The sequence below is a fragment of the Dermochelys coriacea genome, chromosome 7 (genome assembly GCF_009764565.3).
Source record: "Dermochelys coriacea isolate rDerCor1 chromosome 7, rDerCor1.pri.v4, whole genome shotgun sequence".
Taxonomy (NCBI): Eukaryota; Metazoa; Chordata; order Testudines; family Dermochelyidae; genus Dermochelys; species Dermochelys coriacea.
This window is the reverse complement of record NC_050074.1, coordinates 43253642-43276954: the sequence shown is the minus strand read 5'-3', so window position 1 is coordinate 43276954 and position 23313 is coordinate 43253642. Positions and strand designations below refer to the sequence as shown.

The 23313-nt window shown below is 41.5% G+C and overlaps 1 pseudogene; it reads right to left on the bottom strand.

Annotated features, from left to right (window-relative positions):
- LOC119858469 overlaps positions 1-23313 on the bottom strand; it is a 45260-nt pseudogene that overhangs the window by 14968 nt on the left and 6979 nt on the right.

Here is a 23313-nt window from a genome sequence, read left to right as displayed (position 1 = left end):
GCCACACCTCTCTATCAAAGATGAGCACAATAGTGTAGTGTGCATATCTGATGTGGGCAACAATCTGGCTACCTCTTTACTACCAGACAGTTCCCATTAACCCCCTCCCCTCCACCCAATTAACAAGTGTAAATCTTTAGTTTAATTTAGTAAATCCAGTTTAAACCCCTTTTAATTAACTAAATGGAGACTGAGTTCCTAAAATTGAACTTCTGAAAAATAACATTGGATATGGTGCATAAATTAATTTATCAATCCTTCAATGATAGTGTACATAACGATATTTTAGTCACCGATATTTTTAGTAAAAGTCATGGACAGGTCACGGGCAATAAACAAAAATTCATGGTCCATGACTTTTACTATATACTCTTAACTAAAACTTGGGCTGGGGGGGGCAGTCTGGAGGCACTGCGGGTGCTGGGGGAGGGATGGCCCAGACCCCCTGCGGGTGCTGGCAGGGAAGTGTGTGGTGAAGCATGGCTTGAGACCCACACTAGTTTTGGAGGGGGGCAGGCAGTGGCGCGCAGCCTGAGACCCCCGCTGGTGCTGTGGGAGGGTTGGAGAGCTGGCAGGCTCCCTACCCGACTCCGACCAGCATGTCTCTGCTGCTCCTAGGAGCTCTGTGCATGGCTCCCGCCACAAGTGCCAGATCCACAGCTCCCATTGGCTGGGAACCGCAGCCAATGGGAGCTGTGGGGGCGTGCCTGTGAGTGCGGAGCCCCTGTCCCCTCCACAAAGGAGCTGCAGGGACCTGCCTGTGGGAGCTGGGGAGCCCCCCCCGAGGTAAGTGCCACTCCACACCCTAATCCCCTGCCCTAGCCCTGAGCCTCCTCCCACACACCCAAACTGCTGCTACCAATAATGAGTGGTAACAAATGCATACAGCGTGCCTGACCTATTTATTTATTGCCACCAAATCTCACTCTCTTCAAACCTGTACAACCACTTGAACATTGGCTAAAGGACTGAAGTCACATTCGGTGGCAGAAAGATGATTATTTCAACTGCAGAAAAATAGTTCATATCACCATGCGTTCATAAGATTAATGTACCTAAAACTGGAGTTCAACTGTAAATTCTTTATATGGGTAACACACATAGATCAAGTTGGAGGTGTGATTGCTTCATAGTTAGGGGGTTATTATACAAACAGTTGCTAAATGCATTAATCTCTCTCACTGAATTTAATGAGAGTTGATCAGTACTTTGCATGTTATTCTCAGCTCTTTATAGTATTGGGCTATAATGTTCTCTATCACACTCAGGAAGATATTACAACGTTGCGTTATAAAAAAAAAAAAAAAAAAAAAGATCTGTCCATGGCATTAGGGAGACAAGACAGGTGGGGAAATATCTTTTATAGGACCAACATCTGTTGGAGAGAAACACAAGCTTTGGATTAATGTCTCATTCCTTTACAGTGAACTTGATTTTGGATGGTGAACATTTAACAAAGGGAACTCCCCTTTCTCTTCTGCCTTCATCCACATGTATTACATACTCCTTATTTTAATAAGGGAAATAAGATTCCACCAGGTCCCCTTCACTTCACACTCTGAGTTGACAGACCTATGCTTCAAAAATTGTCAGAAGTCTTCCTAGACACTAAAAGGAAATAGCAGAAGGTATTTGGCTAGAAAAATACAATTGCACAGCTCAATGCAAAATCCCTTGGGCCGGCCTCTGAGGGTTTAAAACTAGTGGTGAAAACCAGTATCTTTTATCCTCCACCCATAAGACACAAACTTCTCCTTATGATGCACAACTGAGCTGTGTTTTTAATGGCCGAGCACCCTGAAGAGACGCAGTGGGTAATAAACCAGGCCTGGTGATGGGTGCAGTTTAACATCCTAAACAAAATGGAATTGAACACCACTTCAGAATAACCAGAAAAAAATTTTTAGTCTTATTTTTTATGCTCATGTTTTAAAACTCATTCTTAGAAGTTTCCCCTCTATATATTATGTTTGATGCCATTAACAAAGCATGTCTTTGTTTACTAATATCACTTGTTAGCTATGCTGGAAAAAGTATATCATCAAAGTACATTAGATAACAAAAGTACATTAGATAATTCTAATATCTGTAAGAGTTGGTGGCTAGGGTGATTATATTTCTTCCTACCTGTATCTGCAAAGCTGAATCAAATCCTCCATAGATACGGCAAGTCAATCCATTGTTCTCCAGTGCCATCTTCTCTAAAAAGTTATAATCCATATCATAGCCAAAGGCAAGGTTATATAAGGAATATCTTCCTTGAATGGCATTTTTCACATTCTCTTGAATTTTTCCCTGGGTCAATTCTCCTGCATTAAAGCACAGAAAACAATTAAATTTTATGGAGAAGAGTCTTTCCCTTTAAAGAGCATGTTTAGAAAAATACTATTATGTGGTTAAAATACACACACAAAAAATTAGCATAGAGAAAGTACAAGCCTAGAGAGGAGAGATATTACAGGTAAGTCCCAACTGCAGTTGCTATGGGTCTGGCTTTATTTTTTTGATTGGTTCAATTTTTCTGATTTTAACTTGGAAACCACTAAAGTTCCTAATTAAAATAAAGACAATTAAAAATGAGAGATACCATAATGTTTTAAACCTCCCAGAAATAGTCTCAAGGTTCAACCAAATAGACAAACTTCAGCAGAATAGGAGTGAATAGCTGCCCTAAATAATTTTTATGGTCACTGTATGGGTTCTTTGCTTTCTGGACACTCCTTAGGAGTGGCACCTGACTGATCACAGGGATGCAGTTACAGATGCTCCAACCAACAGTGAAATGCCCACAGGCAGCATAACTATGAACATTCCCCACTAGTGGGATTCCCGTCAGTCAGCATTATAATTGTAGAGGAGCTTCTCTCAGGCAAAACCTTCTCTTTGTGAGCTTCATTCATCATTTCAACTGTTCTTATTAAAGCATCATTTATATTTGTCGCTGCAAAAGACATGATCACAGAAAACAGAACAAGAGTAAGTACAAGTGTGCACAGTGTTCCACTATGTGTCAGTCCAGAATGTTTCAAGCCTACCAACAGCCTACAGGCCTCTCTAGGAGTGAAGGATACTGTTGACTGCTTCTACTCACAGCCATGTGACAGTAACACAGACAGAAAAATTATGCAGAGTGGTTTTATATTAGCATGGGGTGCTGTGGCCCTCAACAACTTCAAATCAAACGAGGGAGCAATCAGGTTACTCCTGCAATTGCTTTCTTCATGTTTACTGTGCATGTCTTTGAAAGGTAAGCTTCTAACAGGAAACCGATATGTGCAGTAGCATTGAGGTTTATCATACGACTGTGCTAATGGTTGTAGCCATTTCAATTTGGCTCACTGTATAATTTTAATCATGCTAAATACTTAGCTTTTTACAAATCCCTTAGAACATTTGAACAATATTGTAGATCCCTCTTTGTTCCATCCTGTTGGCTGGGATCCCTTCTGCCACCTTTACATGCTGCATACATTCACCCAACACCGGCTCAGCCCAATCCTCCTACTCCTTTCTGCTCATGACTCGCTCACAAGCCCTCTGTGGCTCCAGACCCTATTTCCATGCCCAATCTTTGGCCAGATTCTTTCTTGCCACCTTCCTCAGACCCAGAGATCCCTTCCTATTCTCTTCTGCTGGAGTCAATTGTCCACCAACAAATACATCTTCCATTTCCTTTTATTCATATTCATTGTTTGCCAAAGAGACACACCAATTTTTCGTTATGTGAAAATATGGTTTCATCATGCCCCTATTTGAGATCCTTGGAGGAAAGATGCAAGTGCAAAGTATTTATTATTACATTTTTTTAGAGAAAGATATGTTAAAATTTAGTGATATTTACATCCTGTGGCTTTTATGGATTTAACAAACTTCTGTACTTCCTTCAAAATTCTCTAAGTTAGGCCTTGACTAAGTATTCCTTCCAGGGTATTATCCTGTTATTAAACAAGATAAAGTTGAAGTAGTCGTTCTCTATGACATCATCCAATATTTTGATCAGTGCTTCCTTTGTCTAGAACAAATAATAATCACGGTTAAAAGAAACAAATGAGAACATGAAATCTGAAGTGTGTTCATATTTTATTATTGACACAGCTAGTAACAACCCCTATACTTAAATTACCTGATGCTTTCCATAATAAAAGATATTCCTGCAACCTTTTTTTGAGATGCTCTACTGCCTCCATTGTTTGCCACAGAACTTTGCAATTTGGCAGGGAAACAGTGTTCAGGCTAGAGAGATGCCTTTCACTGGTCTCATGACAGTTCATTTAGGTATCTTAAGGCATGTCTTCACTGCAGAGTTAACCCTACCTCTTACCTCGGTATTACCGCATATTCCCCAACACCCTCCCATCCATACACAAATACCTCTCACCCAAGTTTCATGGTGCTTTAAACCTGGGCTAGCTGGCCCGGCTGGGGTATAGGTTAGAGTCTGGATGCTGCTTTCACTTATCCTCACTTTGCAGTGAGGATGCAGGCTAAGCCATTTGAGTGCTAATAGTCCTCCAATACCTTCCCACAATTCCCTCCATGTGCTCAGAAGGACAGACAAGTTTTTGCACAATTCACTGGGAAATAATCATAGAGCGGCTCAGCTTCCTGCAGCACAAAGAATGATGGGGTATATCTCCAGCAGTCCTAGCGACAGACAAGGGGTAGTGCAGTACCAGTGAGGACCCAGTAGCACAGGTATGGTTTTGCAGCCTGTGGCTGCTCAGACATGGACTAGGTTAACCCAGATGCTGCTCACGTAGGCTAAGCTAGCTCTGCAGTGAAGAGGTATCCTTAATTATAAACTGTTAAAAATACACATTTCCCTTCTCTCAGTTGCAGTCCTCATGAAAATTTTGGCAGCCTGCCAAAATAATATCTGACCATTATAAAAAGGTGGGCCCACGGTTCCCACACTGTACAAGAAACTCTGCAAACTGCCAGAGCAGCTGTAGCAGAGGTGGTGGGGGGGGGAGAAGGCGGGGGGATTAGGGAGGGAAGAGCTTGGCCAGGCTCCTCTTCTCTCAACCATATTCTCTCCAGACCCAGCAAATGGCCTTAGCAGTCCATCCGCCAACTCTTTGGGCACCATATGGGGCAGGAGTTCCCCAAACTACTGGGGGTTGGGGAAGAAAAGAAAGGACTGAGCTGGTCTCCCCACCTCAGCCACCCATCCAGATCCAGAACATGGTCCCAGCAGCCTATTCCCCACTTATGGGATAACAGCATTCTGCTGCTGCCAGCTAAAAGTTAGTCTTCTAGTTCAAGTGGTATAAATTTGTGCTGCAATGCTGGAGATTCAGTGTTCAGACACCCTGATGATTATGCGCAAGGGGACATTACAGATTAACTTAATTAGATTTGTTTTGACTGTTTTTCTTTACAAAACCGAGAAAATTACATTTAAAAATCTGTGCTAGTTAGGTTGCAAAGTCCAACATTCTAAAGCTAGGAAATGCTAAATTTACTGTGGTTTGTGCAGCCTTAATTCTGCCCCATTCTGCATATGCATTATGATCTAGTCTTAAATGACATGATCACATACTGCTTTTCCATCTGACCCCTTATTAATTCAGTGCACAGAATGAACACACGAGAGGTTAAGAGTAGGAATTATGTTGCACAGGCTACCATAAACTAGCATTTCCTGTCATATACTTGATTTTGCAAACTAAATAATGTTTTTGTAATATAATTTTTGTAGGTAATAATATTTATAAAAATTGCCACAAAAGAGACATATACGTACCCACATACACAGCACAGAAACCGGTCTCCCTGTTAGAAGCAAACATCACAGTGTAACAATTAGAGCTGGATGAGAAATAGTTTTCCCATCCTGAGAAATTTTTTGAGTTTTAGAAGAATTTTCCTGTTCCAAATTGCAGGCTTGCAGAGCATAGACATGAATGCAGTCAGCATGCTTGTAGCACAGCCCAATTCAAATTGTTGCCAAAGTTCTGATCCCAGACCTCAGTTCTGAAATGGCTGAGAGCTGGAAAGTATTAATTACGGAGTTAATCCTAGATTGGAAGAGCATTCTGGGTAAGATACAAGGAGCACATAAAATGCCTGTCAAAGCAAGTGATTTTTAAAACTGGAGTAGAATTTACACAATCCATCTGTGCAACCTCAGCTAGTGTTTTGTCATGAAGGGATTTATTACCATGGTACAGTTGCTTAGCCAACTGGAGGTGAAGCAGAGTATAATAGAACAACCTAAGCCAACAGTTGCGTGCTGGACGCTAAAAGAGCTTTATGGCATTTTGTGTGATAGTAAAGTACTATCTAGGGTGGTTTATGAATGAGGTTGGGAAATGTGCCCGTGAGGGCTGGGGGGGGGGGAAAGATACCAGCGAAAGGAGGACACTCAGGCCTAAGAATAGTAAACTATGCTTTATTGAAGGAAGGAAGAACTTACGCTCCAATCTGCGTGGGGAGCCCCTAGGACGCGCGGAGGGGCTGCAGGGGACTCTGGCTGTTTGGGACTGCTGACCAGACAGGACTCCACCATGGGGGAGTCCTCTGCGGCGCTATATTCTCCGCTCTTATCTCAGGGTTATATGGGGTCAACAGCCGGTTACATTCTTACATGTATGATTTATGCTTATTACATAAACTGACTGGTTTACAGGCAAAAATATGCTGAGCTATGCTACAATATCTTTTAGCAGGGTCTGTTGGACAAAGTTAATTGAAACTGCCTGCATCCTCCACTTACATCCAGTCACATATTCAGTCCATCACGTAGCTCCTCGCTAGTCTTCTGCAACCTTGCCCCTACAGGAAAGAACATCTGCAACCAGTCCTCACAGATAACTCTTAAGTAATAAAAATAAACTCTGCAACTTTGTTTGAAATTGATGAATCCTGCTTATTTCATTTAAAGAAATGTGCTGTGCCAAGGAGCATCCTTTTTTATGCTCAAGTTTCTAGTAAGTTAACTGTTCCATTTTTGACCCAACATTGAGTGACTAATGTCTATTACAAAAATCACATTCTTAGGAACCCTGGGGAGATTCGCAGGTGCAAAAAAATGCATGAAGTATCCACTGATAATCTGAAAAACAAAGAACATGATGCACATGAGAACATGCATGCTCTATATATCACCTGCACAAAATTTAGGAGCTGACCAGAAAAGACAAACATGTAATTAACATTACACATGTGAACTCAATGGGACTCTCGTGTGTGAAAATCTTTGCAGGATTAGGGCTTTAACACCTCTCCCTTCCCCAAATCACCATTGAATTTACCTGTAAATTGCCTGGAGAGTCTCTTTTCACATCATATTTTATAATAAAATCTCCATCCAAGAAAGATGTCGAGCAGTTCTCACAGGTTTGCTGTTGATCAATAGTTGGCTTGAAAGACACATGGTTCTGAAAAGCAGTAGGTTAGAATCCAAAATTTTATAAATTAAAGAAAAAAATAAAGTTAAATATATTTTTCTACCACATAATTTCCTAAAATATATCCAACTACTGTATCCAGTAAGATATGTAAATACTGAATATTTGTCATAATCATCATATAAACTTGCCTTCTTCTTTGTAATTTATTCACTGCAGATGCAGCACGACTCATCAACTTTAAGACTTAGCCATGACTGCAATTTATTATTGCAATACAATACTCTAGGCATGTAATGTACAGATAAGTTTTCACGGGCTACCAATAATAAAAGCAAAAGAGCCACTTCTCCAAAACAGTAATCTACCAAAAGATATGCCACATATCCCATCATCCTACCTAGACATCCTGTGCTTGGATCATTGTGTCATGCTTGTCTCCACTACAAGGCAACAACTTCAAATGTATCTTGGGAAAACACAATTTCGAGGTATTGTATTGTATAGAAATTAGGTTGCATCCCTCTAAATAATTTGTGAAATCCTCTTCTAGTCCTCCTTGTCTTCCGTGTTTCAGAAGCCACCAGAACCTTGCGGCAGCAGCAATGTATATATGTAGCAAGGCCTTGAGTGTTATATGCCCTTAATAGACATGGTTATTTGGACCCCACCATGCCTCTGTGCTACCTTCAGATTATGTATGTTGTGTAAAGAGCAAAGGACACAACAGATGTATAGTTTGATTTTTCTTGCATACATAATCAAGGCTTGTCTCATGCTTTGTATGGCCTCAGACAAGACTGGCAACTTTCTGGTGTGTGTGTGTGTGTGTCCATATTTGTGTGTAAGTAAATCAGGCTATCAATTGCTTCCTCTCAATTCCTTGCTCTAGGAAGGACGACAGGCTGACCTAAAAGATGCAAACCTGTGCAGGGTCCTAAGTAGTCATTGGATTGCTTGTTTTGCTTCTGGTCAGACTGGTACAGATGCAAAAAGCAAAAGTACTTTGAGAGTAAATGAATCCAGAGGAGAAGCCGGTGACAACTCATCAGATAGGTTCTGCATTTCTAGGGATGGCATCGGAGTTTATTATTCTCATGAAAAAAGTGCAGTGTCTCAACAAGTTTAACACATGTATTCTTCATTAAGGTGGGTAATAGTTATACCTTTTTTCCAGAGAAAGATTTTTCAATGGTCTGAGTCAAGTCATTGTTGATAAATGATCCAAGTGCTTCTAGCTCACTGATACCTTGTGGCTCAAAGATGTTTGCCTCAATCTGAAATATTTTGTGAAAACAATTAGTACGCCAGACATTGGAGGGTGGAGTCACAGAGCAGGCGGTGTGTAAAGGATGTTCAGCATGAGAAACTCTGTAGTCAGACCAGGGGAGTTTGAAGGGGGCAAAGTCAGGATGATGGTGGAGCCAGTGAGCAGAGCTTTCAGGAGCTGAGTGGGCTGTCTGGGCACTGCAGCTGCTTATGCCAGTCACAATAACTGCCTTTGAGGCAGCTATTTAGTGCAGTGGTCCCCAAACTGTGGGGTGCGCCCCACTAGAGGGGCATGGCAGGGCCCAGGTCAGCCCCCACACAGGAGAGGGAGGGAATGCCACCTGGCTGGGACTCCTGGCCTCTGCTCCTGGTCCTTGGCTTGGAGGCATGGCCACATTCCATTCCTGGTAAGGGGGTGGGGGGCGTGAGAGGAAAAGTTTTGGCACTACTGATTTAGTGCTTATGCAGCTGCCAAACCGCAACTCCTCCTCAAAGCAGCATCTACACCTCTGTGCCCAACTACCATATATATGTACATATGATATATAGATATGTGTCAGCTAGAGCAGTGGAGAGAGGGCATCTGGGGAAAGCCTCTTGCACTCTGCTGTTCTAAGAGGACTTGAGGAGGGCTGGGTCTCTTCTCAGTTAACTGATGGTCAGGGATATTTTTTGGGTTGCATGGCCCACACAGAAAACTCTTGGCTAACAGGCCAAGAATAAGAAGGGACAGCATCTTTTCCCATCCAACTTCACCAGCAACTGGACCAGGACAGAAATACAACCCATAGCTGATTCAATGCAGCTTTCATTGCACTGAGTGTTAAGAGATAGATATTAATAGATACTTGGACTTCTGTCAAGGATCAGAGATACCTGCAAATATTGTGGCTGCAATTATTGATTTTAAAATATATGATAATTCACGTACAAATTAAGCCTGGTATAATGCCCCTGTGAATTGACAGCATGGTCCTAGATGTTGTAATGGTTGGGTGCAATTGCTGTGGAATCATCAGCATAAACTGTGGCCATCACAGTTGTCAGTATAAATCAAACTTAAGCAAACACAGCAGGCTGTATAACCACTGGGGCCAGCCACAGGAGGGAACCTTGATCACATGCATGATCAAGTGCATTACAATAACTTCCTGTTTTATATTGTTTTGCAACAGCTGTGGGAAAAAATGAACAGAAAGCCTTTAATAAAGGCTGTTCAGACAGCTGAAACATTGATTATCTGTTCTTGTACTCACCTTTATTAATGGTAAATGGATTTATCTCCTGGAGCACACAGCTTAAGATATAAATATACACTTAGCTGGCATTACCTAGGAGCAGTGCCCTTCTTCGCCCACTATTTCTGCTAGAGTTTTTAAATGCTCTGTATAAATGCTGCTAAATATAAATGAAATCCCAGAGCAATTTACCTGAAATTGTTTGACTAGCTGTTTCAGTTTTACTTTAATCAACATCTCATATTTTTGCAAGTGCCGTTTCAAGAGCTCCTCATAGGTGAGCTCAAAAGTGACTTTGCTGGCTGCTGCAATGTTGACTGAAACAGCGAACTTTTCAGTTTTTCTCCCAGAGGCCCTAGAAATGTTAAGCAATATAACTACAAATCAGAAGAACACCAAAATAAGAAACCCCTGGATGCTTTTTCTTATCAATAAGAAATTGCTGTCACACAACAACCATTAAATCTTTTCCCTGGTTTCACTTGCTTTAAGAATCAATATGAATGTAATGCTCTTGTAGTTTTAGGCATGTTAAAAACTATAATTTCAATTCTGATCTACACAGCAGTAGGTATTTTGACTAGACATTCCTTGAAAGTAACTTGGATTTGCCAGCTAATTAAGAGAGATTTCATAGTGTGAACTAGAAAGCACTGAGAATTTGGAGTTTCATCCTAACAGGTACATTGCAGTCAGTAGGGGTGAGGGTGCTCAGCATCTCACAGGATCCAGCAGTTAGAGGCTTCACCCTAGGACAGTGATTCTCAATCTTGCCAGACTACGTACCTCTTTCGGAGTCAGATTTGTCTTGTGCGTCCCCAAGTTTCACCTCACTTAAAAACTACTTGTTTACAAAATCAGACATACAAATACAAAAGTGTCACAGCACGCTATTATTGACAAAGTGCTTACTTTCTCATTTTGTTTGTATGAAATTTTAGTTTGTACTGACTTTGCTAGTGATTTTGATGTAGCGTGTTGTAAAACTAGGCAAATATCTAGATGAGTTAATGTACCCCTGGAAGACCTGTGCGTACCTCCAGGGGTACACATACCCTTGGTTGAGAACCATTGCCCTTGGACATTGATTTGAATTTGTCTCAAGTGGGTGGTAGTAACCAAAAGTAATTTTGAAATCAATAGCTCTTTGGTGCTCTGTGTAAATGGGGCGGTTGCATTAGCCTAGTTGTTAGTGGACACGTGTCCACGTCACAAAAGCTCACACTAGATTTAGCAGCCTCTTTTCAGGCATCAAGGATTAAATAATTATGGAAACTGAGCTACCTCGACAAGATATAAACTAGTCATTCGGAAGTTTAGACTTGAAATTAGACGAAGGTTTCTAACCATCAGAGGAGTGAAGTTTTCGAATAGCCTTCCAAGGAAAGCACTGGAGGCAAATGAGCTATCTGGCTTTAAGATTAAACTTGATAAGCTTATGGAGGAGATGGTCTGATGGGATAACATGATTTTGGTAATTAATTGATCTTTAAATATTCATGCAAATAGGCCCAATGGCCTGTGATGGGATGTTAGATGGGTGGGATCTGAGTTACTACAGAAAATTCTTTCCTGGGTATCTGGCTGGTGAATCTTGCCCATATGCTCAGGATTTAGCTGATCGCCATATTTGTGGTCGGGAAGGAATTTTCCTCCAGGGTAGATTGGAAGAGGTCCTGGAGGTTTTTCACCTTCCTCTGTGGCATGGGGATGGGTCACTTGCTGGAGGATTCTCTGCTCCTTGAAGTCTTTAAACCACAATTTGAGGACTTCAATAGCTCAGACATAGGTGAGAGGTTTTTCGCAGGAGTGGATGGGCGAGATTCTGTGGCCTGCGGTGTGCAGGAGGTTGGACTAGATGATCATAATGGTCTCTTCTGACCTTAGTATCTATGAATCTAAGAGGTGGTTGCTTCATGACAGAGCTGAAACATTGATGGAACAATGTGGAGAAGCTTTCACTGATGCTGCCCTATGTCACACCCACTCTGTGTCTAGTTAGGGAAACCAGAGAATCTTCTTAACGTGAGACTCTGTTGCTGTATGTTAGTCTGTATGACTTAAATATATGGTGAAAAGCTGTGAGGTTCTTGGAGAGCAGCAAACTACTTCTCCAGCAGTGACAGGTACCAGTCATATCACTTAAAGCACTACTGGAAGGTACTCAGGCTTTGTCTTCACTGCAGAAATAGATAATAATATAAGAACGGCCACACTGGGTCAGACCAATGGTCCATCTAGAGCAGTATCCAGTTTTCTGACAGTGGTCGAGGTGCTTCAGAGGAAATGAACAGAACAGGCAATCATCAAGTGATCCATTCCCTGTCTTACACTCCCAGCTTCTGGCAAACAGATGCTAGGGATACTCAGAGTATAGGATTGCATCCCTGAGCAGCCACTGATGGACCTATTCTCCAGGAACTTATCTAGTTCTTTTTCTGAACCCGGTTATAGTTTTGGCCTTAACATCCTCTGGCAACGAGTTCCACAGGTTGACTGTGCATTGTGTGAAGAAGTATTTCCTTTTGTTTTAAACCTGCTGCCTATTCATTTTGTTGGTGACCCCTAGTTCTTGTGTTATGTGAAGGAGTAAATAACACTTCCCTATTCATTTTCTCCACACCAGTCAAGATTTTATAGACCTCTGTCATATTCCCCCTTAGTCGTCTCTTTTCCAGGCTGAAAAGTTGCAGGCTTTTAAATCTCTCCTCACACAGAAGCTGTTCCATACCCCTAATCATTTTTGCTTCCCTTCTCTGTACCTTTTCAAATATATCTTTTTTGAGATGGGGCGTCCAGGTCTTCATGCAGTATTCAAGATGTGGGCGTACCACCGATTTATATAGCAGTATTATGATATTTTTCTGTCTTATTATCTATCCCTTTCCTAATGGTTCCTAACATTCTGTTAGCTTTTTTGACTGCCGCTGCACATTGAGCGGATGTTTTCAGAGAACTATCCATAATGACTCCAAGTTTTATTTCCTTAGTGGTAACAGCTAATTTAGACCCTATGATTTTATATGTATATTTGGGGATTATGTTTTCCAATGTGCATTACTTTGCATTTATCAATATTGAATTTCATCTGCCATTTTGTTGCCCAGTCACTCAGTTTTGTGAGAAACCTTTGTAACTCTTCGCGGTCTGCTTTGGATTTAACTATCTTGAGTAGTTTTGTATCATCTGCAAATTTTGCCACCTGTTTACCCCTTTTTCCAGATCATTTATGAATATATTGAAAAGGACTGGGCCCAATACAAACCCCTGGGGGACACCACTATTTACCTCTCTTCATGCTGAAAACTGACCATTTATTTCTACTCTTTTCCCCCCTATATTTTAACCAGTTACTGATCCATGAGAGGACCTTTCCTCTTGTCCCATTACAGTTTACTTTGTTTAAGAGCCTTTGGTGAGGGACCTTGCCAAAGGGTTTCTAAAAGTCTAAGTACACTATATCCACTGGATCACCCTTGTCCACATGCTTGTTGACTCCCTCAAAGAATTCTAATAGATTGGTTCTAATTCTAATAGATGTGTTTTTACATAGAGATAGCTGTTTCGATGTAAAAACCTAGTCAAGACAAGGCACAGGTCATTTTTACTTTGATGTAACTCATCAAGGTCAACCCCAGACAGGAAGATATAAGATTGATCTAGCTAGTTGAGGTTAGGCATATCCTTCCCCTCACCTGGGGTTGACCTCAACTACCTACAGCAAGGTAAATACTACCAGTGCCTTGTCTCCACTAGAATTTTTAAACAAAGATAGCTGTCTCAAGTTATGTGTCTCGTAAATAAACATCTCTTTTTGCAATGAATATATAGCTTCAGACAACACAGAGATGCATGTGGTATAAGACCTGAAGAGGATAGAATACCAATTCCCAAAATGAGTTAGGAATGACAATAAAATGGCCAAAGCACAGAGGACAAAGTTTAAATCCAACCACTGAATGGCTGAAATTAGATTAAATTTGATCTCTTAACACCATTTCACACAATTATACATCCAACAGTCAAATAATTGCCACGTGGTATTTAAAAACAGTCATCTTGTCAAATAGGCACTAACATACCATGGTGGTGTTCTCAGTATAAATGCCTATATTAGATTCAACAGATCAATGCTAATCAAATATGTTATTCAATTTACATCTTCCTATGAGGCAGGAAAATATTAGTGGTGTGATGAGGCATAATTAGTGTTTGTTAAGTTTGGCACTTTGCTGAAGTCCCCAGGTGAAAGGAAATGCAGAATTAATTACAAGATTAATCCCATATCAAGGTGAATAAAAAAAAAATGGTTTCTTCTCTGAGTGATTGTCCACAGAGATTCCACTCTTGGGTGTGCATGTGTCCCTTGCATGTGAGATCAGATTCTTTTGGAATAGCAATGCTCACTGGGCAGCACTTGCACACTGGATTGTCTTTGCACCTGCCCTCACCCCCTCACCAGAGGGCATACGGGGAAGTGCAGGCCCAATCGTCCCTCCATTCCTTCTTACTGTTTATGGCAGCAAGACAGAAATCCTGTAGTGTTCACTTACTCTGCCTACCATACAATCTCTTGTTTTGCTAGTTAATAGTAATTAATATATTTAGGATAGTTATTAGTTTTTTTGTTTATGCCCATTAGCAATCCCCTTCCCCCTAAAATTTAGAATAGGTTTGGGGATACCCTTGGTGCTAGGACTCATAGGGATTTAAAACTTGCCTCCTATTGCAAGGTTGCTATCCTGCTCAATACTGGGCATTCTAGGTACTACTTCTGCCTTGGCCAAGAATACATCCCTGACAAATTATCAATCTGCCGTTCCTTCTCCAAGAGAATGCAGCAAAAGAGGAAGATCCAGCTCCAGCCCTGTCTTGTACAGTGCTTGATGAGGGCCTCTTCAGAGTCTGAGGCAAAAGATTCTAGAAAGCCCGAATGGTCACTTTTGGCTAGTGCTCCTGAGAACTGCAGCTCTGCATCAAGCTGCCAGGCTCATTCTTCATCAAAGGGATCAAAACCCGTCAACTACTGAATCTGGCAGAACAGTCAAGTCTTCCTCCACCTAGTCATCATTGGAAAGAAGTAGGCAGAGCATCACCCCCACTGTGAGCTTAGGCTTAGGTCACCCTTGCCAGTGACTAGCAAAATTAGACACAAAACACATCTCTGTCTCTTATGCCCTTCAGCCAAAAGGTGGCTCACAGCCCACATCAGATCCTCTGATGTCTTAGCACCACTGGATGGTAAATGCCTGCGACCATGATGCACACTTCCCCTAGTACCAACTCCTCGGTACCAATAACCTCAGCTAGTGCCCAAATGAACATTTTGAATTATCAGATGTTTCTGTCAAAATACAACTATATATCTTGGGACAAGATATCACACTGCATCGAGCAGTTTCCTCAGGAACATAGGGAGAGCCTAAAGACTCTAGTGTCTGAAAGAGAGTTAGTGGCCCAAACATCTCTGCAGGCTGCTTTAGATGTCTCCGATACAATGCCACATATGATAGCCACTTCCATTGTGATACACAGGGCTTCACAGTTCAATCTTCTGGAATGCCTAAAGAGGTCCAAATGATAATCAGAACATGGGGTCCTGGAAATTATGAACAAGGGGTATTCTATCCAATTCCAGTCCCTTCCTTTCCCCGACCTTCTTCAGGGACCCTCTCATGAGATACTGGTAAAATAGGAGGTGAATTCCCTTCTGCAATTCAGAGCATTGGAGTACATGGAATGCCGAGGCAAGGGGTTCTACCCCCATCACTTTTTAATCCCAAATTAAAAGGGAGGTTAGTGTCCTACTCTAGACCTGAGACATCTGAACAGATTCATCTTTCATTTCAAGTTCAGGATGGTCATCTGGCCTCAATTATCCCTCATTACATCTTCATGACTAGTTTTTGGCTCTCGAGTTTCAGGGCACTTATTCTCAGCTGTTCGTACACCCAGAACACAGAAAATACTTAAGATTCATAGTGGGAGACTCGCTATGAACACAGGGTGCTGGTCTTTGGGCTCTTCATGGCACTGAGAATATTCTCTAAGTTCCTCATCACAGCCCGCTTAAAACAACACAGCATTCAGGAAGACCTATGTCTGGACGAGTGGCTGATCTTAGGAAAATTTCCCTAGCTGGTGACCAACTGAGTTTGTGTGATCTTAGGATTCTTCACCACAATGGGATTCAAGATAAAAATAAACAACAAACAAACAAACAAAACCCCACAACACACTTTTGCCAACCCAAAGTTTAGAATAGAAACTGTGTTAGATTTGAGGTCAGCAAGAGTTTATCTACTGCAGGTGAGGAACCAGACTATAGTGAACCTCATCAATCAGCAGGCTCACCCAGAGATGTCTTCGAGATCATGCCTCAGGCAGCCTTTGAGTCACATGGCCTCCTGCATCTACATCACTCAGCATGCCAGAGTTCAACCACCTGCAAGGGTGATTGAAACCCAGCAAGCACCAGAGGGACATGAAGATGAAGGTCCTGCGAGAAGTCCTCTCCTCATCAGGTTAGTGTAAAGACCTGCTTCATGTGTCCAATGGAGCATCCTTTTCTGCACCTCTGCCTACCAAGATATTGGTGATGGATGCCTCCACATTTAAATGGGAGTTCATCTGGAACACCTTCAGACACAAGGCCTCTGTCCTCCCAGAAACTCATATTCACATAAATATCCTGGCACTCAGAGCCATATATCTGGCATGCATAGCATTTCATAGGACTGGCTGAATCTGCTCTAGCCTTTTATGCCCTTGGTGAGGATGCGAGGATATCCAGGGCACAAGGGCACCCCCAGTGGACACTGCTAGCCAAATATAATCCGATTTCACATAAATGTGGTGCTTGCACATCAGAAGTGCATCTGTGTGGACAACACCTCTCAAAGAACCACAGTTATTGTAAGGTAAGTAACTGCTCTTATGATATCAATATAGGCTTCTCAAATTATTCCCATGAAACACAGGAACACACTTTTCCAATGGGACTGGAAGTGAATAATGATGCTATAAGGGTATAGACGCTGATCTGTGGAAATAAAAGCAAACTTAATTATGATGCAAGAGTCTTACTTGACTAGACCTGCAGTATGTCCACGTGAAACCGCCTTCTTATACTGCTTTTTGGCAGCTTTTTTCTCTTTTATATTTCCAAGATAGGTGATGCCATCAATTGTCCTGCAGATGAAACAAAAAACTGTGTGAAAATAAATGTATCTATGAATGCTTCATTTATTTTTGATGTATATTTTTCAGGCAAACCTTTTGGTTTGACAGTTTGTTTACAATAGGTTCTTAGTACCAGATTTGCACAGAGCCCCAAGTAAAGTGCTTGACAAATTATAACCTAATACATATGTATGAGCTGTATTTAAAGCAGTTTATTTACTAGGCTCTTAATTTTAATAGCATATTTTTTCTTTTTAAACAAACTCCTCTGCTTCCAGGCAAACCTCTTATACTGGCTGAACACCTTATGTTGGTTGCTGCAAAGCACACATATGTTTCTAGGAGGGCAAAAAAGAAAATTAATTATTTAACTTCAGTTAACATCTTTGAATATCCAATGTTTTGACACTCATTGACTGAAATACTTCAAGTGTGAAGCCTTTAGTTTTAATGATGTAGGTCTAGAGGCGCTCTTCTAGTGCACATATCTAGGATCAGATAGGTGTTAAATTGACTGTACTTCGCACAAACATAAGGCCCCAAAACGACTTCAGGTATATTTGTTCTTCTAGAAATTTCCCAGTGAAAAGTTTTTATCAAGGAGGGACATTAGAATGAATTTAAATTTTATGAAAATGACTAAATTGTAGATTAAATAAAAATAAGCCAGAATAAAAACAAACAGTTTTGGAGCAGACAGAATTTCTGAAACTGGGGCTTAGCACTGTAAATACAGCTCTAACTGTAATGAGGCAAGGTAGCTATAAAACACAAGCCCCCACCTTACTCCTGGTGCGCACATTTTTGCTATGGTATTTATAATTCCTCTGACAAACAAAGAGTTTGAAATAGCACAAAAAAAAAAGCCAGTGCTATCCAGTTTGATCCATGTTTTCAGTGCTTCTTTTTTATTTAAACATTCATGCTAGGGCTGTCAAGCAATTAAAAAAATTAATCGTGATTAATCACCCTGTTAAACAATAATAGAATACCATTCATTTAAATATTTTTGGATGTTCTCTAGATTTTCAAAGATTTCAGTTACAACACAATACACAGTGTACAGTGCTCACTTTATATTTATTTGTGATTACAAGTATTTGCACTGTAAAAAACAAAAAAAGAAATTGTATTTTTCAATTCACCTAATAAAAGTACTGTAGTACAATCTCGTTATCACAAAAGTTGAACTTACAAATGTAGAATTATGTACAAAAAACTGCATTCAAAAATAAAACAATGTAAAATTGTAGAGCCTGCAAGTCCACTCAGTCCTACTTCTTGTTCAACCAATAGCTCAGACAAACAAGTTTGTTCACATTTGCAGGAGATAATGCTGCCCGCTTCTTGTTTACAATGTCACCTGAAAGTGAGAACAGGCATTCTCATGGCACGGTTGTAGCCGGCATTGCAAGATATTTACATGCCAGATGTGCTAAAGATTCATATGTCCCTTCGTGCTTCAACCACCATTCTAGGGGACATGCATCCATGCTGATGATGGGTTCTGCTTGATAACAACCCAAAGCAGTGTGGACCGACACATGTTCATTTTCATTATCTGAGTCAGATGACACCAGCAGAAGGTTGATTTTCTTTTTTGGTGGTTCGGGTTCTGTAGTTTCTGCATCAGAGTGTTGCTCTTTTAAGATTTCTGAAAGCATGCGCCACCCCTCATCGCTCTCAGATTTTGAAGGCACTTCAGATTCTTAAACCTTGGGTTGAATGTTGTAGCTATCTTTAGAAATCTCACTCTGGTACCTTCTTTGCGTTTTGTCAAATCTGCAGTGAAAATGTTCTTAAAATGAACAACACGTGCTGGGTCATCATCTGAGACGATTATAACATGAAATATATGGTAGGATGCAGGTAAAACAGAGCAGGGGACATACCATTCTTCCCCCTCAGTCACAAATGTAATTAATGTATTATTTTTTTAACGAGCATCATCAGCATGGAAGCATGTCCTCTGGAATGGTGGTTGAAGCATCAAGGAGCATACGAATGTTTAGCATACCTGGCACCTTGTAAATACCTTGCAATGTCAGCTACAAAAGTGCATTGCAAATGCCTGTTCTCACTTTTTGGTGACTTTGTAAATAAGAGGACAGCATTATCTCCTGTAAATATAAACAAACTTGTTTGTCTTAGTGATTGGCTGACCAAGAAGTGGGACTGAGTGGACTTGTGGGCACTGACGTTTTACATTGAATGCAGTTATGTAACAAAAATAATTTACACTTATAAATTGCACTTTCATTATAAAGAGATTGCACTACTATACTTGTATGAGATGAATTGAAAAATACCATTTCTTTTATCATTTTTACAGTGCAAATATTTGTAATAAAAATATACACTTGGATTTCAATTACAAACATAGAATACAATATATATGAAAATGTAGAAAAACATCCAAATATTTAATACATTTCAATTGGTATTCTATTGTTTAACAGTTCGATTAAAATTGCAAATTGCGATTAATTTTTGAGTTAATTGCTTGAGTTAACTGTGATTAATTGACAGTTCTAATTCATTCTTATCTTTTTTACATTTTACTGTGTCATGTTTAAATGAGAACGTGAGTTAAATGTAAATCGTGTCACTGTGCAGGTAAAAAAATACAGCAAGTTGGAGACTAGGGTTGCCAACTGTCTAATCATACAAGCCCAAACACCCTTGCCTCGGCCCTGCCCTGCCCTGCCCCACTCCTTCCCTGATGCCCTGCCCTGCCCCTTCTCCAAGGCCCTGCTCCACTCACTCCATCTCTCCTTCCTATGTCGCTTGCTCTCCCCTACCTTCACTCCCTTTTATCAGGCTGGGGAAGGGGGTTGAGGTGTGGGAGGTGGTGCAGGGTCTGGGCTGGGGCCGAGAGGTTTGGAGTGTGGGGGGGGGCTCTGGGCTGAGCCTGGGGCAGGGGTTGGATTGCAAGAAGGGGTGTGGGATGCAGGCTCTGGGAGGAATTTGGGGTGCAAGAGGGGACTCCAGGCTGGGGTAGGGGTTGGGGTGCAGGAAGGGGTGAGGGGTATGGGCTCTGGCCGGAAAATGCTTACCTTGGGCAGCTCCTGGGTGGTGGTGGAGAGGGTCTAAGGCAGACTCCCTGCCTGCCTTGGCCCTGGGCCGCTCTTGGAAGCGGCCGGCACATCCCTGCAGGTGGTGGAGGGGAGGGCAGGGAGCTACACATGCTGCCTGCTCCCACAAGTGCCACCCCTGCAGCTCCCATTGGCCGCAGTTCCTGGCCAATGGGAACTGCAGATTTGGCTCTCGGGGCGGGGGCAGTGTGTGTGGAGACCTCTGTACCACCCCCAGGAGCCACAGAGACGTGCTAGCAGCTTCCAGGAGCGGCGTTGGGCCAGCGCAGTAGGAAGACTGCCTTAGCCCCACTGCACTGCCGGACTTTTAGTGCCTAAAATCTTCCAGTTTGGCTTTAGTAGCCTCTGGGAGATAGGGCCTGATTCCAGGGAACTCCCAGTGAAACCGGGAGGGTTGGCAACCCTATTGAGACAAACTAGCAGTAATCTACATACATGCTGAAATTGGTAATGAAGGCCGTCTTGGGGAGCTCCACATCAAAAAACACTTCCTTAGACACATTGGCATGATTGACAGCTCAACTGGTGATGACATTGTGGGCAAATCGAGACGGCACTTTGCTATCAATTTGCATGCTGTAGATATCTATGCCACTGAAGATCTGAAGAATGAAAGAGAAACCCCAGTTACAGTGAAAAATACGTGCTAATTATTCTAACTCCATTCTACAGAATCATGTGACAATGGTAATCACAGAAAGAGTAGCCGTCTTCCAATACAGGGCAAGGAACTTTATTAGAATGAGGAAAGCTAAGTTACCCCTAAAGCTACTCTGTCTCTATTTAATATTGTGTAATGGGGAGAGGGAGAGGTGGACAGAAGCCCTGGTGCTTGATCAGTTAAAGCTCTGTCTACATTACAACAGCAACAATTTCTTTGTAAGCAATTTTTTTTGACACTCCTCTAACCTTGTAACAAAAAAAACATGGTTGGGTTGTGTCCACAAAGTAGTTTTTTTCCCCTCACAACACAACCATGTTTGTGTGGCTGCATTAACCAGACTGTTTAGCCATGTTCGGACAAGCACATTCTGGAAAATTCTGAGCAGCTTGCGCATAGCACTGCAGCAAGAGATAAAATGCATGGGTGACATGCACAGAGAACTGCACCAGCAACAAGCGGACAATGGGCTCTGGGATGGTCTCCCCCACAGAGTGCTCAGAGGAAGGAGGCTGGATCAAACTGGCTACACAAACATGCTGGAGCTGAGGGTGCTGCTGTAGCTCCTGGCTTGAAGTGGTTTCCATCATATACAGGGTTTACAGTTTGGTTCTTGGCACCCTCACTATAAAAATCATTCCAGTACTCCTGTACATAAGTATGGGTAGGAGGTCCTGTCTGTATAGCAAAATCCCCCAAAATGCTAAAGAGTTACAGGAAAATAATCATGGGGTACCCTAGTCTGCTGGGAAGGGGAGAAACACTGTTAGCGGCCATCGTTACTGACTGGATATTAACTGTGTTTTATGTGGACACAGATCTCAGTTAGAGCCCACCAAGTCAATAAGGACTCCACATCATAACAGGGTCAGATATGCATTATAACTTACTTACAGACTTCCAAATGAGCCAAAGTCATTTCAGATAAAGGAATTTAAATCCATAATAAGAGCATGAGAAGAAACACCACCTTTCACCCCAAAAGGCCTTAAACTCACCCTCTTGGGTCATGAGAGCACTTACCACATCATTGGTGCTTCGTTTCTGTAAATTAAAATAAAAAGAAATTAATATAAATTTCCCACAGCTATACTTATCTTGGCCACAGAGTTGAAGTAGTGGAGGACAAGTCACTCCCCAGCCAGCTCCTGCATTTATTTCTAACTGCTTAAGAATATAGCTACTCTTCAGTAGAACTTCACAAGTCATTTTTGTTTGCTGGGTTTTGTGGCCAGGCTGCTCCCAGGATATTAGAGACACATGGTAGGTGAGGTAATATCTTTTATTGGAACTGTTGGTGAGAGAAACAAGCTTTTGCGATTACACAGAGCTCTTGAGACTCGAAGACGAGCTCTGTGTAAGCTTGTCTGTTTCACCAACAGAAGTTACTCCAACAATACATATTACCTCACCCACTTAATTCTCATTTTGTCATCCTGCTTGACCCATAATTCTCACAAGAATCCCCTGCAGTCAACCCAACAGTGCTCAGCAAAAATGTAATGGGTGCGCTCTCAAAGCGTTAACAACTTATTTTTATAAAACATTATCTCTGCAGAGAGCCATACAGTCACACATTGCTGGCTTTCTTTGATTCCCTTTGATGGAAATCAAACAACTGATAGGAGGTGAAACAATGTGAAAAAGAGAGTGCAATTAACTTCTGTCCCTACCCCCAGCCATGCTTCATCCACCAGGTAGACAAAATACTTGTCTATCTAAAGAAAAGTAAAAATATGAATTCTCTCCCACAGTGACTTGTCCATTTAAACAACTGTTGTGGTTACCATCAAAATGTTTGTAATTGCAACTGGGAGGTGAGACAGTGGTCTGCATGATCACAAACAGGAAGGGAAGTTTGAATATGAAAAACTCATGAGGTCCACTTTAAGAAAAACTTGATAACCTTTGCTGCAGAACATTTACTATTGGATAAGAAATATAATAAATCATTAAAACTGAACAACACTTGTTAAATAAGGCCCTTAATCAGCAAACACTTTCCTAACTTGAAACATAAACCATCCCCTTGACCTCACTGGAACTACTCATTTCCAAAAAGGCAAGCACATGCTTCTGTGCTTTGTGATGTAATCTCCCTCATTTCTTGTGTGTTCATTTCCTGCATTGCTAATTTGCAACATTTATTAATTTATACAAATAGCATTTATACAAATTTATTTAGACAAATTTACACTTCATTTATACAAATAGCAAGTTCTATTGTATAATGTACAAAGGAGAGAGATCAAATCAGCTATCTTCAAACAACTCTACTGGCTCCCCACAAATTTCAGTAGTGAATTCAAAATTGCCTTCCTGGTGAGTTTTGGTTGTGGTGGTAGTGTTTTGTTCTTACCTCACCACCCTAGTCTTACCTCAGACGAGCTCATAGGTTTGGCCCCTCATGATTCAGTACACACCAGCTTCCTTTATTGTTCTGCTAACTGCTGTTCATGCACTTCTGTGGTAGACAAGAGCCCTTGAAACCACCTTCGGTACATTGAAGGGTGTTT